Raw genomic sequence first — 22,873 nt, 5'->3', positions numbered from 1 at the left:
ATTTAGCTCAGCAAAGAGTAGACTGGCCCAGACTGAACACTCTTGGTTAGTCCTCACAAATTCTTGGTGTTTAAAACCAAAGTGTCCGTTACATCAGAAGAGCTCTTCCATACATTATCGATAGTCTTTAGTGGTGCCCAACTGAATCAACATTGAGCTACTGAGTGCTTATCAACAATAGATGTTGATGACAACATCTTGACACAGCTCGATGTCAACAAATTCATCCTGGGATCAAAGTAATTTCGCTTAAGTGGGAAACAAGGGGATTTGAAATCATAACAAAGCAACAGACAACAGGGAGGGAGGAAAAGAAGAAGGAAGAAAGGAAAGAAAGGAAAGAAATCTAGATCTGAAACCAGGAAAGGATTTTTACCATTGTGCTCCAGTGCCAAAACCACAATACCTTCAACGGGCAATGGCAGAAGTGATCATGTTGACCAGTCTAGGGCTGGCATCTGTGATTTTTCTTGGTACCAGCTACTTCAGCAGCAGCAGGAAGCAGTGGTGACAGGGTTGGTAGGAGACGTGGCAGTGGGTAGTGGTGCTGATACAGCCGATAAGAATGCTTCTTGTGGGTTACTTAACAAAGGAGGTCTCACATAAAAGCATGCAAGAATGACTTCTGGGGGACTCTGCCTAACATCCGCAAAAGTCTTTGAAGAAGCTAAAGATACTACTGTATTATGTTTCCAATGAAACAGTTTTACTTACACTGAATATGGCACCATTTTTATACCTGGACCAGAGTAACTAGAAGAAATGGAAGTTAAATTTATGAATTTGTTTTTCTAAAGAAAAATAAGTTGATAAAAATGTGACAGTTCCAGAAGTAATTCCTAGGAAAAAATATATACTTTCAGGGACACTGCAAAGTCCAAAGCCAAAAGAACCAATCTCCAGTTTGAGATCTCATTCAATAGTAATCAATGTAACATAATTGTGAGAGATACAAAGACCCTTTGAGGACTCCTAAAATCACAGTCTGTTTTTCTCTGCCCTAATCATTTAATAAATGTAATAGTCACATGAAGTCTCCTAGAAAGGCATTGCCTTTCTGCTTGACGATGTGTTACAGACATTTTTCTTATAGAACATGTATTCATTCTTCTCCTTTTAAAAAAGTTTATAAGTAGTTATAAGTTTATTAAAAGAAAATAAAATCTTTCTTGGGAAATCTGACGGCTGCTGATTAGGACTACACTTCACCCTTAAAAAGGGAGAAAGGATTGGTAGAGCAGATGGAAACATTTTACCTTTTGTGTACTCATTTCAACTCAGGTGAGTTTTATAGCAACTAAAAGCAATTTCATTTGAACTTCTCAGTGACCTTTATGAGATTAGGTATTGGCAGCTTGAGGTTACCTCCTAGAGGACCTGGCCATATTTCAAAAGCACCAACATAATTGGCACCCCTTCCAATAACCTTTTGAAGAGTCATAAGGTTAAGTGGAAACAGGGACCAAACCAAACATCTACATTGGTCTTTCATGGACAAGGTTAAAGTCTTTTTTGTTTGTTTTTGTTTAATTTTGGTTTCTTTTGTGGTCATTTTTCATTACAGAGTGGTTTATCCACAATTCTGCCAATCTAGAAACTTTTATAAATATGGAGACAGAATAAAGTCAACTGAATGTTATATGTATTACCTGTATTATTTACAAACATCGAAAGAGACGTGGAGAAATAGTCAAAATCTGACGACAAAAATGCCCATTTATTAAGCCTCTTCATAGTCCACGTACTACAGAACGATATAGTTAAGCGCTGAATGTGAGAAGAGCCAGAAAAGCTTTATTCTTTTCTATTTTTCTGTGCTGGTAAGTTGTACAAATAGTATGAAAGTCATGGGGTTGACAGTTTATCATTCTGTTCCTCCACGATTTGGTAATTAGTGGAATATACCAACAGTAAATTAATTGGAAGTATTTTTTTTTTTTTTTTAATCCTAGGCATAGGGAAAGTGAAATTGTTCCTGCTTCTGGCCCAATGTGTTTTGCCATCTGGACTGCCACTAACTGCTGGAAGTGCCCCCTTCCTCCCAAAATAAAAAAATCAAAGATAAATGCTTCTGAACACCACCTTATGCCTGTTTAAACATCAATTTCTGACCCTACACAGTAGTTTCCCCACCCCTCCCCCTCATTCTCTTCATTTCCCTCCCTCCAACTATCCTGACAAGGAGACAGAAAGAAGGAAATCTTACATGTAGAACATTTCCTTTATGATCTCCAGTGCGGTGCCATTAAATAGTACCCTTTCTGAGTGGGTCTAATTGGCCAATATATGGTGCTTTCTATTGATGCTTTTTAGTCACTACAGAGTTCGATATATGTATATAATTCATCACGCAAAGGTCACTTTCTTCTCTCTCATTGTTCCGCTGTTTAAATTGTTATTCTATGTGAATTTCCATGTAATTAACCAGTTTGGTTGCAATTTCAAGCACTTCAGAAAGACAAAGGGAAAACTGGAAAAAAAAAAAAAAAAGCACCACATTTGTGAACGGTTTACATTCAGAAGCATTACTTGTCATTTCCCTAGACCACCAGATGTCAGCCTAAATTGAAGAATGGAAAAGAAACCGTGTATCATGTTAGTGTCTAGTGTGCCAGATGGAGTTTTACACAGCCCTGCAGGAAGAGTTAGCCAGCAGCAGTTAAAATTCAGTGTTAGAAATAGCACAAGTGACACTGCATGCACTGTAGCGTTTTTTGATTATGGAACTTAATTGTATCATAGATCACTGATAGCTTAATTTATGAGGATTGATTTTGTTAATTCAAGCAGTTCAAAAGTCACTGTTAAAGCTTCAGTCCATTTAATTGTATCTGACTTAAGCTTTACTCATGCTATCAGAAGATAAATGGCTGCATAGAGGTAATACATTTTTATTTTTCCTGCTGTTTGTCCATTTATTTCTACAAGTATCATTGACTGTGATTTACATTTCAGTGAACAGTATTAGATACACGTAGACTTTTCTTTTTGCTTTTCATTGAGCTAAAAAACCAAATGTTAAACTAATGTTAAAAATGTGTCACTTTTGGGGATCCCTGGGTGGCGCAGCGGTTTGGCGCCTGCCTTTGGCCCAGGGCGCGATCCTGGAGACCCGGGATCGAATCCCACATCGGGCTCCCTGTGCATGGAGCCTGCTTCTCCCTCTGCCTGTGTCTCTGCCTCTCTCTCTCTCTCTCTCTGTGACTATCATAAATAAATAAAAATTTAAAAAAAAAAAAAGTGTCACTTTTGATTTCACTACCACAGGAGTACCTAACACCATAGAAAGTTAAGATTCCCCTCTTAATATTACCATCCATTTCACACTGGGAGATTATAGATGGTACTTCTTAGCACCAAATTGTGCTTTGGGCTAATCTAATAGAAGTGGTCTGCTGTATTTCTTATTAATATATGCAACATTAAACATGTAGGGAAATTCTAGTAACGTATGTGCTAAGAAAAGCAGGAATACATTTATAATGATTTTACTTATCTTTTGAATTTAACATAGGAGGATGAGTAATATATTAAATTGAGTAACAGAGGAATGAATTTTGATGATTGAACCTGAGAGAGAAAAGAGAAAGAGAGAATGTGTATAATTTGCCCTGATGGTTTATTTAGGATTCAGTCTTGCTCAAGCTATCTCTCATCACTGATGTATCAATGAAATGTGGCTTTTCTCCCTGTCTCTTCACCTTCTCCTTGAATTTTTAACCCTGACGTTTATTTGAACACCAGCAGCCAGGCTCTTATCTTTTTTCACCCCACCGAGCTATGAAAGCCAAATTCCCTTTGAAGCCAATGATAATGATAATGATAATAAAACCTCACATTTGCTTAACATTCTGAAAATAAAAGAGCTTAAAATACTCAACAGACGTGATCTTATTAACCTTATAATAAAGTCCTTTTTGACATAGTAAATGCGAATTTCAAAAAGGTTAAAGGCCTACTCCATGGTTGCACAGTGTATCGATGGCAGAATCAAATCAAACTTCTTATTTTATCTCAACAGTAGCTTTGACATCTGAACTTCATTTTAAAATCAGATCAGCAGGAAAGAAGAACAAAATAGGAAGCTGGCTTTTTATTCAGTTTTACCTAATCCTTAATAAAAAGATCTTTTATGGTGGCTTTGTAGAAAATAAAATCTGAAGATATAGGCTTGATCATATCCTACATATTATGTTTGTATATTTTGAATCTCAAACATCTGATCTATATGTCTTTCACTTTATCAAATATCACAATAGCTTGGAAGCTTATTAATCTCTAGCACATTACAAATAGCCTATGATGCAGATTTTGTATTATTTCCAAAATTGGTAATCTTCAGATGGTAGAGATACTAATATCCTAAAGAAAAGAGAATATTCTACTTTCCCAGCATAGCTGCAGCACACGTTAAGGAGAAGTAAAGAATAGATTTCATTCGATATTTGTAATTGCAGAAATAAATTACACAGAAAACAGAAGACAGAATGCCTAATACAAGCCTATCCAAATTATCTACACCAGTAGATGTGGAAGTGACATAATGTGCCCTATCACCATGGCTGCAGTTAGAGAATAAGTCTGAACTTCTGCTTCCAGGCACATAAATGTAACAGCACGTAGTGGTTTTGGTTCTGGTTTTTGTTTTTTTGTTTTTCTTGTCCAAAGTGGTACAAGAGATTTTCTGGGTGTTTTTTTGGATTTTTCTTTGCCTATCTATGCTCTCAACAGTCTCAAGTAAAAAAATTAAAAATAAATAAATAAATAAATAAATAAATAAATAAATAAATAAATAGCTTCTTGCTCTGCAGAAGCCACAAAATAGTTGACAGTAGCAGTTGAACTATTCCAATTTCTGCCAAGTAATTGCTTATTGTTTAAGTCATATAAAGCTTTGAGAATTTCCTCTAGGACCCGCTCACTTCTGTATTCCACACAGCCTTGATGCAAATGAGGACCAAGATTGTGGGGTTCCTTCTACCGCTTTGGACTCGGATCAGTAACAGCCCAAGTCCACCACAGATAGGAAATGAGCAATGATTTTCCCTCCCTGTCAAGAGTGCATAATAATCAATGCTCTTTTTCTTCCAACTCTCTATCTAGTCTCTCAATCAGACAAAAGACTTCTCAGAATGACATATATCCCTTTTGTTCTCTGCTCACGCACCTTCCCCATTACGCATCTTTGAGTTTATAATCCGCAACTTGCTTTATCCCCCTTTCCATACTCAGAGCTATTCAGCAAACATGTGCTGTTAGGCACCGCAGATGGGATTCAAGGGAGTTACTCTTCCTGTCATGCACAGTCCAGCAAGGACAGTGGACATGATGAAGTTACTGCTTTATCAGTGTAATAAAACTGTGTTAGAGGAAACTGGCCAAAGGAACAATCTGTTCTTTCCTGGATGAGAAAGAGGTGTTAGGAAAGATCCCACAAAGTAGCCTTGAAGCATGGGTAGGATGTTTCAATGTGAACAGTTTATTCTAGGTGGCAAAGGCACATATTCATAAACATGCAGAGGATGTCTGAAGAAAGGTGTGTGTAGAGTGTCCTGGAGGAATGAGAATCTTCAGCACTGACTTTATCTAATTGTTTTACTTCAGCTTATAAACTTTCTTTTAAAACGCCTTTATTGGGGATCCCTGGGTGGTGCAGTGGTTTGGCACCTGCCTTTGGCCCAGGGCGCGATCCTGAAGACCAGGGATCGAATCCCACATCGGGATGCATGGAGCCTGCTTCTCCCTCTGCCTATGTCTCTGCCTCTCTCTCTCTCTCTCCGTGTGACTATCATAAATAAATAAATAAATATCATAAATAAATAAATCAATTAAAAATTAAAAAATAAAATAAAATGCCTTTATTTACTACAATTCTTATCTAATACCCATTAAGCATTAGACTATGGGGGGATAAATACATCTCATATATCTTAAATCACTCCATTTTTTCCCCATTCTTTATAAACCTCACCACATTTTGTATTAATTCATTACCTTCCATGACTTCGGAAAAATTGGCAATTCCAAACTTTACTGCCAATTAGGGTCACTAAAAGAGATTTTTAGATACCCATACCCAGGGGCACATGAGTGGTTCAGTTGGTTAAGCATCTGACTGATCTGATTTTGGCTCAGGTCATGATCTCAGGGTCACTATCTTAGGGTCCTGGGATGAAGCCTGGCGTTGGGCTCTGTGCTCAGTGCAAAGTCTGCTTAAGATTTTCTCCCTCTGCCTCTGTGCTTCCCTCCTCTCTCTCTCTCTCTCAAATAAATAAGTAAATAAATAAAACCTTAAATAAAGATATCAATACCCAGAGACCTCTTTGGACAGATTAAAGCACATATTTAGGTGATTTTCCTTGAGAATCTCTAATAAGGTGATATAAGGAGGTCTGGCTTTTTCTATTGTTCATAGCCAGAGCCACTGAAAAGAATGATCAGGGCAGACCCCTAATACTGGCCCAGGGCCATCAGTATGGAACAGATTAATATCCATCAATCTCTTAAAGCTGGAGCTGCTTCTATCTTTGCTGAATAAAATTCTTACAGTATCTTTCTCTGGGTCTCCATGGGCTTCAGAATCAAGTTAAAATTCTTTTTTTTTTTTTTTTTTTTTTTTTTATTTATTTATGATAGGCACACAGTGAGAGAGAGAGAGGCAGAGACACAGGCAGAGGGAGAAGCAGGCTCCATGCACCGGGAGCCCAACGTGGGATTCGATCCCGGGTCTCCAGGATCGCGCCCTGGGCCAAAGGCAGGCGCCAAACCGCTGCGCCACCCAGGGATCCCTCAAGTTAAAATTCTTAACAGAGCATACAAGACCCTTCATTAATTTCTCGTGAGATGCATGTTCATTCTCATCTGTCGCCACACACACACACACACACACACACACGCGCGCCTGCACACACACATGCACACACATACACACACATCCCCAATGATGTGACACACTTGATGTTTTCAGAGTGTGTCAGGATCCCTCACAACTTTCAACTTTGAACATATTTTTCCTTCTTATCCGAGGGTTATTCCCTCATTCACTTCACACCTGTGCAAGACTAATGTTTTTTTAGGCTCTATAAGCAAGTGTTTTTAGCAGTGCCCCCCTTCATCAGGATGGATTAGTCCTTTCTTTTCTCTGATCTCCATACAGAGACCTACCGCAGTACTTTTTTTACTATAATTGCTAACTTTCATACAAGGTGAGCTCCTGCTGAGTAGACAGGAGGTCATGTTTACTACTGAAATCCTTTATATGTATGCTTGGCATATAACAGAGGCTCAAATGTGTATTGGGGAAAAAAGAATTATATGACTTCCTTGAGACATGTTCCTATTCCAAAATATTTCCAAATCCCTACATTGTCACTGAATGGTTTTTAAACTCTTGGTACATTGATGAACCAAATTTGTGTAGCATATTTAGCAGTTGCCAGACATAAGCTATCTATTCGTGAATAAAACTCCTTTAATTTAGGATTATGTATCTGAAAATTATTCTATATATTTTTTAAAAATCCCTGAAAATGCAAACTCAAGAAATGCTAAGTTGTGTAGTCATTTCTTCTTCATATGAATAGCAATTATGCGGATAAGCTTTTCTTTATTTGGAGGGAAGTTGCAAGATGAGAAACAAAGTCCTTTTCTTTGCATTTAATTCAGTTTCTATTTCAGCCTTAATAGAGCAAAGGGAAATGTGAAAAAATAAATTTATTTAAATTGGATAAGCAATTGACAGGTCAGTAAGAAAGAACCTAACTATCCTTGGAAGATCCCTTTCCTTCAAAATTTCTCCCATTAAAAGAGTAAAAGAACATTGAAATTGCATAAATAATGCTAATTAATATTTAATGAGTGATTGACCAAATGCCAGATGTAAACCTACCGTGAGCAAACCCAAGGAAATATCTTTCAATGGTTTTCACAGCCAATATCTTTTGGGAATCATTTTGAAATAGGTTGTTAAAATATTCCTAGTTTGTATAATTAGGCATTTAACCTCTGCTTCTATATTTAGGTGAGAAGTAAGAATCTTTGGACTTGTAATCAATGAAGTAAAAATTGTCTTGTGAAAGTACAACATTGTGTATTTCAAAACTACTGGAAGCATAAGATAATTTAAATCCTACTATGCCATTTTGACTGCTGTACAGAAATATTCCTCTAGTGTAATAACACTTGAATTTAGAGCATTTCCTTTCTATTTCATCACCATTGATTGCTACTTGCTCTCCTATTACCAGACTGATACTGCCAAGATGTTAAAACTAAAATTTTCCTTCTTAAGTGTTGACAACCTTGGTTTTTCCACTTCATACTTCTTCCTCTCTTATCCTAATTTTTTTAGGTCTCTCCACACTTGTAGTTTCCCCATCCCTTTCAAATATCTTCTTACTTATTATGTATTCCTGATAAGAGACTATTGTTTTATTGTCTAGGAAGTCAACTTGAAGATGGAAATTCCATTTAGAAAGTTGATGAGAGAGTGATCTTTGGAATAACAACCATGGAAAGGAAAGGAGGAAAGCAGGATTGAGCACAGGGAGGGGTTGAGTGACAGCAACACAGTCAAAGCAAAGACTTTAGCTCAGTTGGTCAGCTGGTCACAAGAGGAGCACCGGGGCTAAGGTGGCCTGTCAAAATCTCCTGAGTGTAAGTTTGCAGCCAGGCCTTCATATGTCCATCCAGACCACTTATTAGTTATGAGCTATCCCTAGAATAGCAGCACCATCTTGGCCAAGGAAGGGCTCTTCACCTGAGCCAATTCCAGGACTTACAAAGAAATCACCAGTGGCTGGGGAAGAAGTTTTTCCTGAAAGGGAATCTTGGTGGCACATCACAGTGCCCACTGCAAGACCAAATAGGCTCAACTATGGCTTTTTGGCAAAGAAAGCTAAACCAAAACTTAACTAAAGTAATTTAATGACTTGCTGACCAAAGGCTTTTGATAATACCGTGATGTTTGACATTAAAGGCCTTTTTAAGTAAACAATTGGAGGGACTGAATTAAGAAAAACAATAACAACAGAACAAAATGGAGTGGAATGAGAACTGTGTGAGGTAGTTTATGTATAGGTATTCATTCTATGGAACAAAGTGTCAGTGAGAAACCCCAAGTACCATGGTAGCCAGAAGAATCTTAAAGAACTTGTTTGTCAATGTCTGTTTGAAAATGGTTGATGTGGTTACAGTATAAATCTCCCTCAACTCCACCACTCTTACCAAAGTGTTTAATTAAGTTTACTTCATGCATGTGTCTGAATGAGTGATGTCATTTTAGTGAAGATTAAGATATAAGCTTGAGATTCACAAATGAATTGACATAGTATGTGTGCAAATAAAACCCTGGAGATAGAACTGACCATTTAAATATCAGCTTTTGAGAATGTTCTTCAATCTTAGCAAATATTCTCAAATAAGTCTTTCTTAAATCTTGGGAAATTATACATGTGCACAAAATAGGGTTCAGGTTTATCTTAGTGGGTTTCAAGGGAGTGATAAAACTCCAGATGATACATGGATTATACTTATGAAAACATGCCTGGTAGATCTCACATAGTTAATGAAATATTGATAATATAGAATTTAGCAAAGAAACGGCTTTTGAATTCATCTGCCTCCGAAATACTGAAGACACACTAAATATGTTAGTAAAGGACATTTTTATTAGTATGTTCAAGCCACACTCAGCCTAGAAAGATTTTCTTTTCCCACATAAATTAATACTGAATAACCCTCAGCTGTGGCTACAGAAGAAGGTATTTTGTGGGAGAAATGTATACACAGGACTTGTCAATGGTGTGTACACACTTGATAGATCCTTGCTGCCAGAATTCCTTTTCTTACATAGACGTTAGTATCAACAATTTAAGAAATAGAGAAATATTTAAGAAATAGAGCAATACAAATTGGGTTAATAAGATTTGAGAAAGAAAGTCATTGCAGTTTTGAGATTGAACCTAGAACAACTGGAGAGAGAGAAAATGAACCAAAGTAAACTCGCCACTTATCAAGTACCCACTCTGCACCAGGACCTGAGAAAGGTGTCGCAAATCTTCACATGACTCTGAATGGTATAGTCCCATTTTGTACCCTTGGGTCCAAGGGTTAGAGGGGTTATGCTACTTGGTGCAATTTCTAAAATTAGAGGATACACTCTTTTAAATTCTTTTAACATTATTTTTCTAAAGAGGCAGAATAAATAACTATGTGACACCCCTTATACAAACTTCTTTTTTATTTTATTTTTACTTTTTAAAGATTTTAGTTGTAAAGCATCTTTACACCCAACATGGGGCTAGAACTCACAACCCCAAGATCAAAAGTCACATGCTCCACTGACTGAGCCAGCCAGGTGCCCTGCAAACTTCTTGTGACTCTAGTGTATGACTCTTCTTGTGAGTCCACCACCCCCACTTTAGTACAACTCAGCAATACTTTTCCATCCTCTCTTCAAAGAACTATTCAGTCTTTTTTTTGTCTGTGTCCCTGGACTTTCTGTCTTTGTGACTTTATCATGTTCCATTCTGCAACTCAAAAACATTAGGTGAACGAGTGAAAGAAACACTAGAATAGTTTCCTATCACAAAGCCAGTTTCAGTATCTTCACCAAAAGAAGATACTACCACACGGTTGAAAGAGAGCAGATATTTACCAATCAAATCAGGGCTGTCCCCTGTAGGTTCTAGTTCACAAAAGCTTGAATCTCCAATTACTCAGAAGTCAGGTCTCAAATATGTTTTCCTTCTAAGCAGGTTTTCAGTAACAGATCCCGTGCCCATAAGACTCTCCCTTGGGCAGAAGCAAGAACAAAGGCACCATTGTTTTCCTCTTGAACAAGATTCAAGGCAACAGCCCTGATTTCCTTGCTTCTCCAAGCCCTGATTTCCAACAGTTCTCCAAGCTGTTTGGAGTGACAGGAGGAAGCAGAGTGTATCTGTGGTCCTCCCACCTGCCACACCACTCAGAGTCAAATGGGAACAAAACTTTGGGTGTCCACATCATGCTTTTGAAGTCCAGCCTACAGCTCTTAACAAGAATCTTAAAGAAAACAATCTTTCTTTTGGTTATAGTTATATAATTTACCTAGTGCTATTTCTTGGTAAGTATAAAGATACATTATTCTGTCTCAGAGGGTGGACATATTCAAGAAATATCAATAAATGCAAATTAACATTTTTCTGCAGATCAGAAGGAAAAACAAATGCTTTTTTTCTTTATGTTTTACAAATGTAAAAGTTCTATGTAGCATGCCTTTCTTTCTTATAGAATGAAATAATCTTGACTGAGCTCCCACAAATGCGCATAAATGGCTGCTGATGGGATGGAAACCCCAGCCTCACACAGGGAAGGTACATGTTCTATCAATGAACGAACTATAGCCTTTAGGAATTATCGCTTTGTTTATGTGCATCGTGGGCTTCCTTGCTCACTTCTGCTAAGTGGACTTCATATCTTCTATCCTTCCAACTTGTTTGGCAGCAGTTGCCAAATGCCATGCTTTCCCCTTTGTCATTTCCTGCATTTCTGTGTCTTGCATTTAATTTACATTATTCATTATGCTGTAGTCTTTTAAATTTCTTTGTCATTCTAAGGCCAAACTAATAATCTGTTTCTCTCCGGTGTTCATGTTTTTATAATCTTTCAACACTTCTGGTTTTAAAGGTTTTTACCTGTGCTTAGTCACCTTCACTCTCATTTCTCTCTTTTTTCATACTTGCTTTTGGGTTAGCATTCCTCGACTGTGATCCCGCTGGGCTACCGCCTGCTACAAAACAGCACAGGAATCCCCTGGGAGTAGCCTGTCAAAATTGTCTACTTGGTGATCGTTTACAATGCTTGGCAGGTGGTGTGTGACTGAGCACTGCTTGAGCAGAAATATATTAAGCTGCTATGTGGCCACATTAGAGTCACCTAAACAACCAATTCTAGATGATAAAGGAGCAGAAAAATAAAATTTGAAAAAAAGTGAAATTACCAACAAAACCAAATGGAATAATGATAAAATGTCCAAGGCTGGGCCAAAATATCCTTGTTTCTATTGTTCTGGGACATATGTTTTCTCATGCTATGAACTAATTTTGTATACATATGTGAAACAGCATATAGTATGGATATAATTGTGTAAACAGTGATTTTTCAAAATATTTTCTAATTCACATCTTCGTGTTTCTGTTCCCTGTTCTTTCCCAAAATTCACTATAACTGACCTAGATACTTCACACTGAAAGCATTTAGTAGAAAAGAAAACATATGGCATTATGGGAACGAATGGAGAAGAGATAAAAACTACTAGGAATGTTACGGGGTCTCCTGATGAGTCCTGGCATTCTGTTTAAGGAAAGCAGGTCCCCACAGTATAATGTTCTACATTTGGGCCTTAATAAAGCCAGAAACTATTATTTTACATACAGTAAATGAAAAAGAGTAAGGATTTCAATTTTGGAAAAACAGCAAAGCAACTATATGAAAAAGGAAATTCAATTTGAATATTTCTTCTCCTATAAAATCAGTAATTATATTTAATCACAGAAATGTTTGATTTTAAAGGCAGCCAAATAGAGAATAACTGTTGTTAGTGAGAACATGGGGAAATTGAAACCCTCATACTTTGCTGCAGGGAATGTAAAATGGTGCAGCCACCATAATACACAGTTGGGCTGTTCCTCAAAAAGTTAAAAATAGAATTACCATATGAACCAGCAATATCATTGGAGATGTATACCCTGGAAAATGAAAAAAACAGGTATTCAACAAAATATTTGTACATGAAGGTTCAGAGTAGTACTATTTACAATAGCCCAAAGTAGAAACCATCCAAATATTTCAACCAATGAATGGATAAACACAGTGTGGGGTACCCATAGAGTGACATGTTTTTAGTAATAAAAAAAGAATGAAGTATTGACACATACTACAATAAGGATGAACCTCAAAAACATTATAGTGGATGAACTAAATCAGATGCAAAAAAGTCACATATTGCATGATCTCATTTATATGAAATATCCAGAACAGATAATCCACCGAGACAGAAAACAAATTAGTGGTTGCCGGGGGCTGAGGAGAGAGAGGAACAGAGAATGACTATTTAGTGGGTACAGGTTTCCTTCTGGGATGATGAAAATGTTTTGGAACTGAATACGTTAGGTGTTACACAACATTGTGAATCCAGGAATAAATCCTCCTGAACTGTTCACTTCAAAATATTATGCTTTGGAATCTCACCTTAATTTAAAAAGAGAGAGCCAAATAAGTCTTTTTATTGAGAACCAAGAAAAAGGTAAAAATTTTCCTTTTAATTTTTTAAAGATTTTATTTATTTATTCATGAGAGACAGAGAGAGAGAGAGAGAGAGAGAGAGAGAGAGAGAGGCAGAGTCACAGGCAGGGGGAGAAACAGGCTCCATGCAGGGAGCCTGACATGGGACCCAATCCTGGGTCTCCAGGATCTGGCCCTGGGCTGAAGGCAGCGCTAAACCGCTGAGCCACCTGGGCTGCCCTGTTTAATATCTTTTTAATACATTTTGTTCCTTTTAATTTCTCATATCTTTGTGCATTACTCAATCCCAGGACTCCAGGATCATGCCCTGGGCCAAAGGCAGGCACTAAACCGCTGAGCCACCCAGGGATCTCCCCCTTTTTCTTAAATTTTCATAACAATATGTAGAAATATGTATTTTCACAAAATTTCAATTATCATCTTATATTTGAATGAATAAATGAAATGATTGTTTTATATCTTTTCCTTAGACCTTATTCACCATTTATTTATTTTAAAAATATTCATAGGGTTCCCAGTATGTTCTGCTCAATTTTAGTATCAGTTGGTTCCTCCTGGGGAGATTTTATTTTTATTAAAACAATGTTTTATTACCTTTATGAATAAAAAGAAATAATCACATCTAGTTAAAATCTATTTTCACATAGTCATAAACTTTAAGAATTGCCAATCCATGTTTTACCTTAAAAAGGAATACATTTGGGGATCCTTGGGTGGCTCAGCGGTTTAGCGCCTGCCTTTGGCCCAGGACGCGATCCTGGAGTCCCGGAATCGAGTCCCACATCGGGATCCCGGCATGGAGCCTGCTTCTCCCTCTCCCTGTGTCTCTGCCTCTCTCTCTCTCTCTGTCTATCATAAGTAAATAAATAAATCTTAAAAAAAAAAAAAAAAAAGGAATAAATTTGAGACTGGAATCCAGCCTAACCTATGATCCTCTCCCATTCTCATTTTTTCTTTCTTACTTCCTTTTTTTTAAATTACTAAAGTAGATGTATAGAAATTATTTTTAAATGATAGCTACAGAAATTTAAAATATTATATTCGTTGATATGTTATATATATGAACATAGCTATGCGGTATACTTTAAAGATGTTCCATCTTTTCTATCTTTAGAAGAGCAATGACTTCCTAATTTACTGTAAAGCAGAATCCTGCTTTTAAATTTAAGCCCATGTTGAAGCTCAATATAAAAAACAGATAAAAATGGAGCTTATCTATTTGAAGCTGCCTCGTCTTTACCCTTCTGCAAAGGCGCCTCTGACCTTGGAACACACTTTGAAAACCACTACTTCAACCAGTTCAATATATTTAATGACATTTATTCTTCCCCTATTTCTATATAATTTGTTGGGCCTGTTACTACAAGAAAGGAACAAATTGCTCATTTTCAGTGATACATGGACTCGGGGATTCCTCCAGAATACATTTAGTAATTACTTCTAGTGAACTAAATTGTACTTTAGTGGCCTGAAAGAGATCATGAAGTTTAGAAGAAAAAAAAAATCTATGTCTCATTCAATTATTTTTGTTAGGTTCTGGACACTCTGGGCAGTTTGAGTCTTTTAAGCTGCTTCATTGTTGTAGTTTGTTTGTTTTATTCCCTTTAGGACCAGTCAAGGATCAGTCTTGGTCTCTCTGTTTTTTCACTGTTAACCTCACAGATCATCTGCCTGCACTGTCTTCATCTAAACACATATGACTTCAAAACAGATTCTTGGAAAATAGAAATTTTCTATCCCATACAGGAGATACCGAATTCTTACAATTGCATAAATTGGTACTATAGTAAATTCAGGGCATCCAATCTTGATGAACAGACTCCCACTGCTGACTGGCAGTCATTCTGTGGGTCGTCCCCTAGGTATTAAGTCTCTATTATGTGTCAAGAGTTATTCTATGCTCTGCTGATGTAGCTGTAAAGAAACAGAGAGGGATTTTTTTTCCCTCATGACACTTCTATTCCAATTGAGGAGGCAGACTATAAGCAAGTTAACCAGTATAAAAAATAATTTTAGTTACTGTTCAGTGCAGTCACCAGGATGATATATGATCAAGGTATAGGAGAGGGTCACTTTTAGGTCAAGGCTAGAAATGGCATCCCTCTTAGAAAAGGTGACATTTGAGTTGATCCAGTAAGACAAAGAACACAAGGAAGGCATTTATAGCAAATAACTAGATTTGCAATAAAACAAAGGTTTTCAAGACAAGGACAGAAGGCCAATGAGGTCACAGCAGAGTGTATAACAGTAACAGTAGAGGCTGCAGGACTTGTAGCCCATAAAAATAATATTATTCTGAGTATAAAGGAAAGCCCTTTAAAGGTTTTCAGTATTTTTTTCACTACCAGAGAAAGGGATTACAAATAAGCAAAAGGTAGGATGAAACCCAATGATATTGAATTAGATCGGTGTCAGTAGCAACTAATTAAAAATACATATCTACAAGGAGATAGTTATATAAATAAATGTAAATGTAGGTGTGTAAGGGTTGATATACATATATTTCCTAGCTTCAAACACTGAGAGGTTCTAGAAGCAGTGTCTAGTTCATTATCAAAGAGTACATCTAATGTCCAGACCTGGATCTTTAAATGCATTCTCCAATACGAGAAAGCAGAGCCCCTTGGAGAAGCCATGGCAGGAAAAATACAGGACGATTCTAGAGCATCTTGCAGGGCCAGAAAAGTACAAACCTGCTAAAAAAGGGGCAGTATGGAGGCTATTAGTGACATTTAGAAAAACAATTTTGTCAGAAAGGTGGGGGCGACAGCCAGAGCTGAGCAGATTAAAGAGGGAGAAGGAGGTGAGAAATTACAGACAACAATGGAAAACAGAGAAAGAGTGAGTTCCTGAGAAGTAGTTGTTGAGAATTGGATGTTCAAACAACCAATGGGTCCCTCAGTAAGTGTGAGATGTTGAGCAGACCACAGGATGAACTGTGGGACAGGAAATGACAAAGGTCAGGAAAGGCCCATATCAGAGGTGACTAGAGTGTAAATATCATAAATTAGACATTAGGCCAGTACCAGACTAACAACAAATGACTGGTTTTATATACTTCAAGTGAAAAGCATTCACTATAAGTTAACAAAATTCAAAGCCAATCTCTCCATCTATCAGAGTCACAGATGTCAAAGAAGCTCTTAACTCCCAGTTGTACTTTAGAATTTTGGGAAGCAAAAGCAAGTTCTTCTGAATGCCTACTGACTTTCACATCTTCAATTTGTTTTTGTCAGTCAAACAATTTTAAAGGATCCCATATTAGTGGAAGAATCCTGTGTCAATTTTTTATAACTGCTGTAACAAATGATCGCATACCTGACAGCTTTACATAGCAGAACTGTATTCTCTCACAGTTCCTGAGATCAGAGTTCTGAAATCAGCTATCACCGGTCAAAATAAGGTGCCAACAGCAGGGCAGCACTCCCTCCAGAGGCTCTAGGGAAGGATCTGTTTCTTGCCTCTTCCAGCTTCTTGTCACTCTGGTGTTCTTGGCTATGGCTGGCTCATTCACCTAGTCACATACTGTTTTCCTCTTTACCGAATACCCCTCTTCTCCCTCCCATAAAGAATTGTGGCTGTAGGGACACCTGACTGGCTCCGTGGTTGAGCATCTGCCTTCAGCTCAGGGCGTAATCCCAGGCTGGGATGAGTCCCACTTCGGGCTCCGACAGGGAGCCTGCTTCTCCCTCTGCTTATATCTCTGCCTCTCTCTGTGTGTCTCTCATGAATAAATAAACAAAATCTTTAAAAAAAGTTGTGGCTGCATTTAGGGCCCATCAGACAGTCCAGATTATTCCCACATCTCAAGATCCTTACCTTCTACATGAGATCAATCTTACTGGTTCTAGGAGTTAGGTTTGGGAGAGAGGCATGCTATCTGGCCTACACAAGTCCTCAGAGATCACTTAGTGTAACATTTTCTGATGAAGGACTAAGAGGCAGAGTTGAAGCAACTTATTTGGGCACACACTTCATCAGGGACAGGGCTGAAGCCAGATGCCAGCCTCCTTGCTGGAGACAGCTCACATTAAATTAGAAGCAGGTGACACATTTTCCTGTTTTCTGAAACTGGGCTTGTACAGGCAAACTTTACACAGAGAATGGGGATCAAAAATTTAGAAAGAAAGAAATAATAAATCACGGGTTTTGGTTTCAATGATAACCCTACAAACTCTTTTTCACAGTTATACAGATGAAGCTTCTCATTTATAGCACCAATTCGTAATTTAAAACCTTCTGTCAGAGTCAGAGTTGAGTATCTTCCATTAATGTTTATCAACTGGGATTTGGGATAATTTTCCCAAGGATTCTGAAAAATTTTCTTCTAAAGAAAAACAGTATTTGGAAGCAGTGGTATAGATTTGCATTTCAGTGTATTAGTCATTCAGAAAATTAAATATTATTTCCCGTCAATTTCCTGGAGAGACAGAGTTAAGCATTCTGTGGCCAAGGTACTCCCTGGTGAGGCTGCAGGGAAGACTGGCAGGGTTTTCAGGCTTCTGAAACCATTTTTTACCGTCAGATTAGCATGCTTTTCCCCCCCATTTTATTTGTTTACACTCCAAAATAAGGTTTCCTAGCCAAAGGGAGGGGGAAAAAAAGCTAAAAACAGTGTCTTAGATGATTCAGTCATACCACTGGGAGTACCAGTGTGGTAAAATTGCTGTTGCCAGTCATCATTGCAAACTTTTCCAGCCTTCACATCAGTCCTATTAGGTGAAAAAGCATACAGTATAAGAGAAAAACGTGCAAATTTAAGTTGAATATTCCAGTCATTCAAAGCTGTCAGAGGGAGGGATGAAAAGACAAAATTGGCATTTCTTGACAATAACGGGGTGAGGCCTAAAGCTGTTTGAAACAGTTGTGAGTATCTATTGAGGAAGTTTTTCCAAATATGAATGTGTTCAGCCCCACCACACCACTCTTGAAAGATGAGCTTTGACAAATACCATGTTCTGATTCTTGTTTCCTGATTTTATACTCAGGAAAATTCTGCATTTCATTCTTCTGCATTCCACCAATACTTGTTATATTCAATCATTTTATTTTTAGTAATTCAGTGGTATGTACACTTATTTCATGGTCTTCTACTTTGCTTTTCCTGATGTTGTGCATTCCTGAAATGTTCTGTGCCCATTTGAATATCCTTTTCTTGTCTTGTGGAAGACTTATGCCCGTTTCTCTTTTAAGCTGTATTTTACAGGAATCCCTGGGTGGCTCAGCAGTTTGGCGCCTGCCTTTGGCCCAGGGTGTGATCCTGGAGGCCCCGGGTTTGAGTCCTACATCTGACTCCCTGCCTGGAGCCTGCTTCTCTCTCTGCCTCTCTCTCTCTCTCTCATGAATGAATGAATGAATAAATAAATAAATAAATAAATAAATAAATAAATAAATAAATAAATATCTTTAAGCTGTATTTTCCTTGTTGGTTTATAGGAGTTCTTTGTATGTTCCAAATATAAATCCTTAGTTGGATATATGTATTGAAAATAATTTCTTCCATTGTGTAGGTTGCCTTTCACTTTCTTAGTGTCATTTTTGTACGTGGGCCAATGATTAATTTTAGTATCAAAGATTTTATTTATTTATTCATGAGAGACACAGAAAGAGAGAGAGAGGCAGAGACACAGGCAGAGAGAGAAGCAGGCTCCATGTAGGGAGCCTGACATAGGACTCCATCCCAGGTCTCCAGGATCACACCCTGGGCTGAAGGCCGTACTAAACCACTGAGCCACCCGGGCTGCCCTACTTTTAGTATCAAATAAAATCTCTGATATTTTTCTCTTATGGTAGGGCTTATACAACCATTTTTAATGCTAGGTATTAATCACATGATCAACCAGCCGCATGAATTTAAATGACTATTTTGAAACACCAGGTTTATGGAGTAACATCAACCTTAAAATAATGAATCTTCAGGTACAAACCCCAATTAGATTTCATTCCTAATTATTTTAATGGGAGTTATGTGTTAGTGTAGCATAATGGGGAAGAGAGTGGATTTTGGCATCAGACATGGCTCATATCCTCCCTGTGATATCCAGTTCAGACTAGTGGATAATCTAAATTTTGTGAGTGCCTCAATAATTTCTTATGTAAAATAGGAATAACAATGTTTACCTGGTAGACTCATTTTGAGTTTTACATTGTTATATATAAAATGTCTTAATATGATGTTATTCCAAGATGCCACTTTTGGAAGCATTTAAAAGAAAAAAAATGTACCAAAATGTTTTCAACCTGAACTATAGTAGGATCTGGTAAAGTTTCTTGCTGTCACTAAATATATGAATCAAAATGTCCCTCTAGCTGTGGAATAAATACAACTCACGTGAAAGTGAGAATTATAAAGCACCATCCAGGTGATGGATGGATGCTCACAATTTTACTTTACAAATGACACTCGGTCACTTAATCAATTTTTAAATTGCTTTTTGAGAGATGAAAAATAAACTCATATATCATAAACATAACAATGTCAACTGAAACTATACTTCAGAATTATGGCCTTAAAAGGAGAATATAACTTAGATGCCACAATTCCAGAGCCACCTTTATTCAATAATTAAATCCCACGGATCTTAATGGTACATTTAAGACAAATGGGAAAATTTTCAGCAATATTAGCAATAAGATGCTATATAAACTCCATGAGTAAAGAATAAACCTTATTTAAGACAATAACATATGTTATATAGAAATGTGTGAACCCATGATCAAGTGTGTCAAATACAATTGACAGGCCCAACAACGTGGAAGCTGACAACACGCGGTTATCAGCATACCTGAGCAAATGATTGGTACAATACTCTGAAAGAGGCAGCCATCATGCTGTGGAAAGATCAAAACACAGATAGAAATTTCTCATTAAGGTTGTTAGGTTGGAGGCACTTGTGTAAGTGTGTTGTCAGCTCTTTTTAAAATGCTCTTGCCTGGGGAAGGCAAATTGCTTGGTACCAAAGTAGAATTAAACATCCCATACAGGCTATCTATGAGAAATGATCTCTGTATTCTATTATTATTTCTTTAATTCACAGTTAGTGTTTTCCACTTTAGACAAATACTTATAAAATTTGCTTGCTGACATAAATAAGTTTTTTTGGACTCAATATCTCCTCCAAGGAAATTCACTCAACTGAAGCATTTATAGGTACAGATGATATAGACATAGATATAATGTTAATAAATAATATTGTATATTACATATTAATTTATGTTAATAAATAATATTGTATACTACATATTAATTTATCATTGTAGATAACCAATACATATATAAATGATATTATATATAATATATATGTCTTTGTTTGCTAGGGCTGTCATAACAAAATTCCATAGACTAAGTGGCTTAAACAACAGAAATTTATTTTATCTGGAAGCAAGAAATCTAAGATGTTGGCAGGTTTAGTTTTTTCTAAGGCCTCTCTCTTTGGTTTGCAGATGGCCACCTTCTCACTGTGCCATCACATGATCTTTCCTCTGAGAGAGTGGCCCTCTAATTACAAGGACATAGGTCAAAGGATTAGGCTAACCCTAAGGACATCATTTTAACTTAGTTATCTCTTAAATACAGTCACATTCTGAAATATTGGGGGTTAGGATTTCAACATATGAATTTGGGGGGGCACACAGTTCAACGCTTACAATATATTTTATATGAATTATGTGTATTATCATATGATTAATAGAGTTTGCTTATAGTTGTTAACCTTTATCATTAGGTTCAGTGTTTCATTTTCATTTCTAGAGGTGTCTTAAATAATGTGACATGGCTCTAGACTCATTTTAGATCTTAGCTGCCACAAAAGTGGGGAAAGATGCCTATGCTCTTATCTCAAATGACCTTTGAGTGCCACTTCCAGGAAAACAAAGTGTTAGGCCCCCGGTGGCTCAGCGGTTTAGCGCCGCCTTCAGCCCAGGGCATGATCCTGGAGACCTGGGATGAGTCCCATGTCAGGCTCCCTGCATGAACCCTGCTTCTCCCTCTGCCTGTGTCTCTGCTTCTATCTCTGTGTGTGTCTCTCATGGGTAAATAAATAAAATCTTAAAAAAAAACAAACAAACAAACCTGAAAGTGTTGAGAGGTGGACATTGGCAATCTCAGTATCAAGAGTCTGACAACCCGGACAATTCCTGTTCTGGGTTACCTCCCACATGACATTGAATTGTTCCTTGGAATACAGCATTCCCTTTGGGGTATGACACTCTGAAAGAGGCACTGAGGAACAAAAATAAGGCCATAGAAATTATCTTCTATGTGACTCTGTGTAACAGAATTAAACTCATTTGTGAGAATAACAGGAAATGCATTTTACCTTAATATTGAGAACAATGTATGTGCCTTAAAATAGAATGGGCTTCTCATTATGTAATAACCCCCACCACCCAATAAAGTATTTGGAGGCAGGATAATCCCTAGACCACCTTCCATGAAATACTCTTCTCTTTTAATTTCTGTTAATGTAACTGGATTATTTGCATATTATCTAAATTCTGCATGCAATTACTGATTTGTCTGTACCCAGAGAAAAGAACCCTGTAGATATGTGCAAAGCTGCATGCCCTTTTAATATCTGAAGGCATCCAGGGTTTTTGGAAGGTCAAAGACTGTGAAATACAATAGGCTAGTTACCATATTATTCTTCTTAATTTAATAATTTATAATTAAATTGATTTACTATGAAATTATTATTTTAATTTATTATTAAATTTGTTTATTTATTACTATTATTAATTTAATAATTTAAAAATCAGCCTGAGAACTTCTTTTTAATGACTTCTTTTTGTATTATGCAGTTGTGTTCTCCTCAATATAAAAGACACTATATACTGATGCACCCTGTTTTTTTCACCAGAGAATCAACTGTGCAGTCCATTGTGTGGCATAAGAGCTATATCTTACCATACTAAGCAGATGGATTTTTTAAAAAAATATCAAAAATGTTGCCCCACTCTGATTATATATCTACTCTTTGTATTGTCTCCTAATTCATGACTGATCAAATGACTAGACCAAAGGAAGAAATTTTTATTCTCATTGATACAGAAAGGCCTGTGCGAGGGAGCCACTCTCCAAGACAAAAGTAGGCATAAGAGGGAAGAAGATGGGCGATGAGGGTTAAGAAGTGTGACTAAATTAGATTCCCCAGGGTGTCATGTTCCCTGCATAGGATCTCAAAGTCAGGAGTTAGATTTCATCTGGAGGGAGCCAGTACTAGGAGAAAGGGAAACGAAGTTGACACCTGTCTTCCTGGCGGGTTGATACTGTTACACCTGACAAGTAGCTTGGTCCTTTCTTCATATTGAATGTTAAGGTGAATTTTTCCCCAATATTTTGTAATAGTTAAGTGAACACATATCCTAAAACAATTTAAAAATATTATCATGGTATTTTTTTCTCAAAATCTGGCCTTTTTATATAGTTTCAATCTATATTCATGTTATAATTCATGCCAGTGTTATTATTCTCAACTCTAAACAGAACAAGATATTCACTTATTTTATACAATTGCATAAAATAAGTGGAGTTCTGAATTTCAGAAAATAATTTCCTATTACATTTCCCCTCGTCTATACTCTCATTTTA

This window comes from Canis aureus, chromosome 33, assembly GCF_053574225.1.
Source record: "Canis aureus isolate CA01 chromosome 33, VMU_Caureus_v.1.0, whole genome shotgun sequence".
In the NCBI taxonomy this organism is placed as follows: Eukaryota; Metazoa; Chordata; class Mammalia; order Carnivora; family Canidae; genus Canis; species Canis aureus.
The sequence above is the reverse complement of the archived record's forward strand: the minus strand, read 5'-3'. Positions refer to the sequence as shown.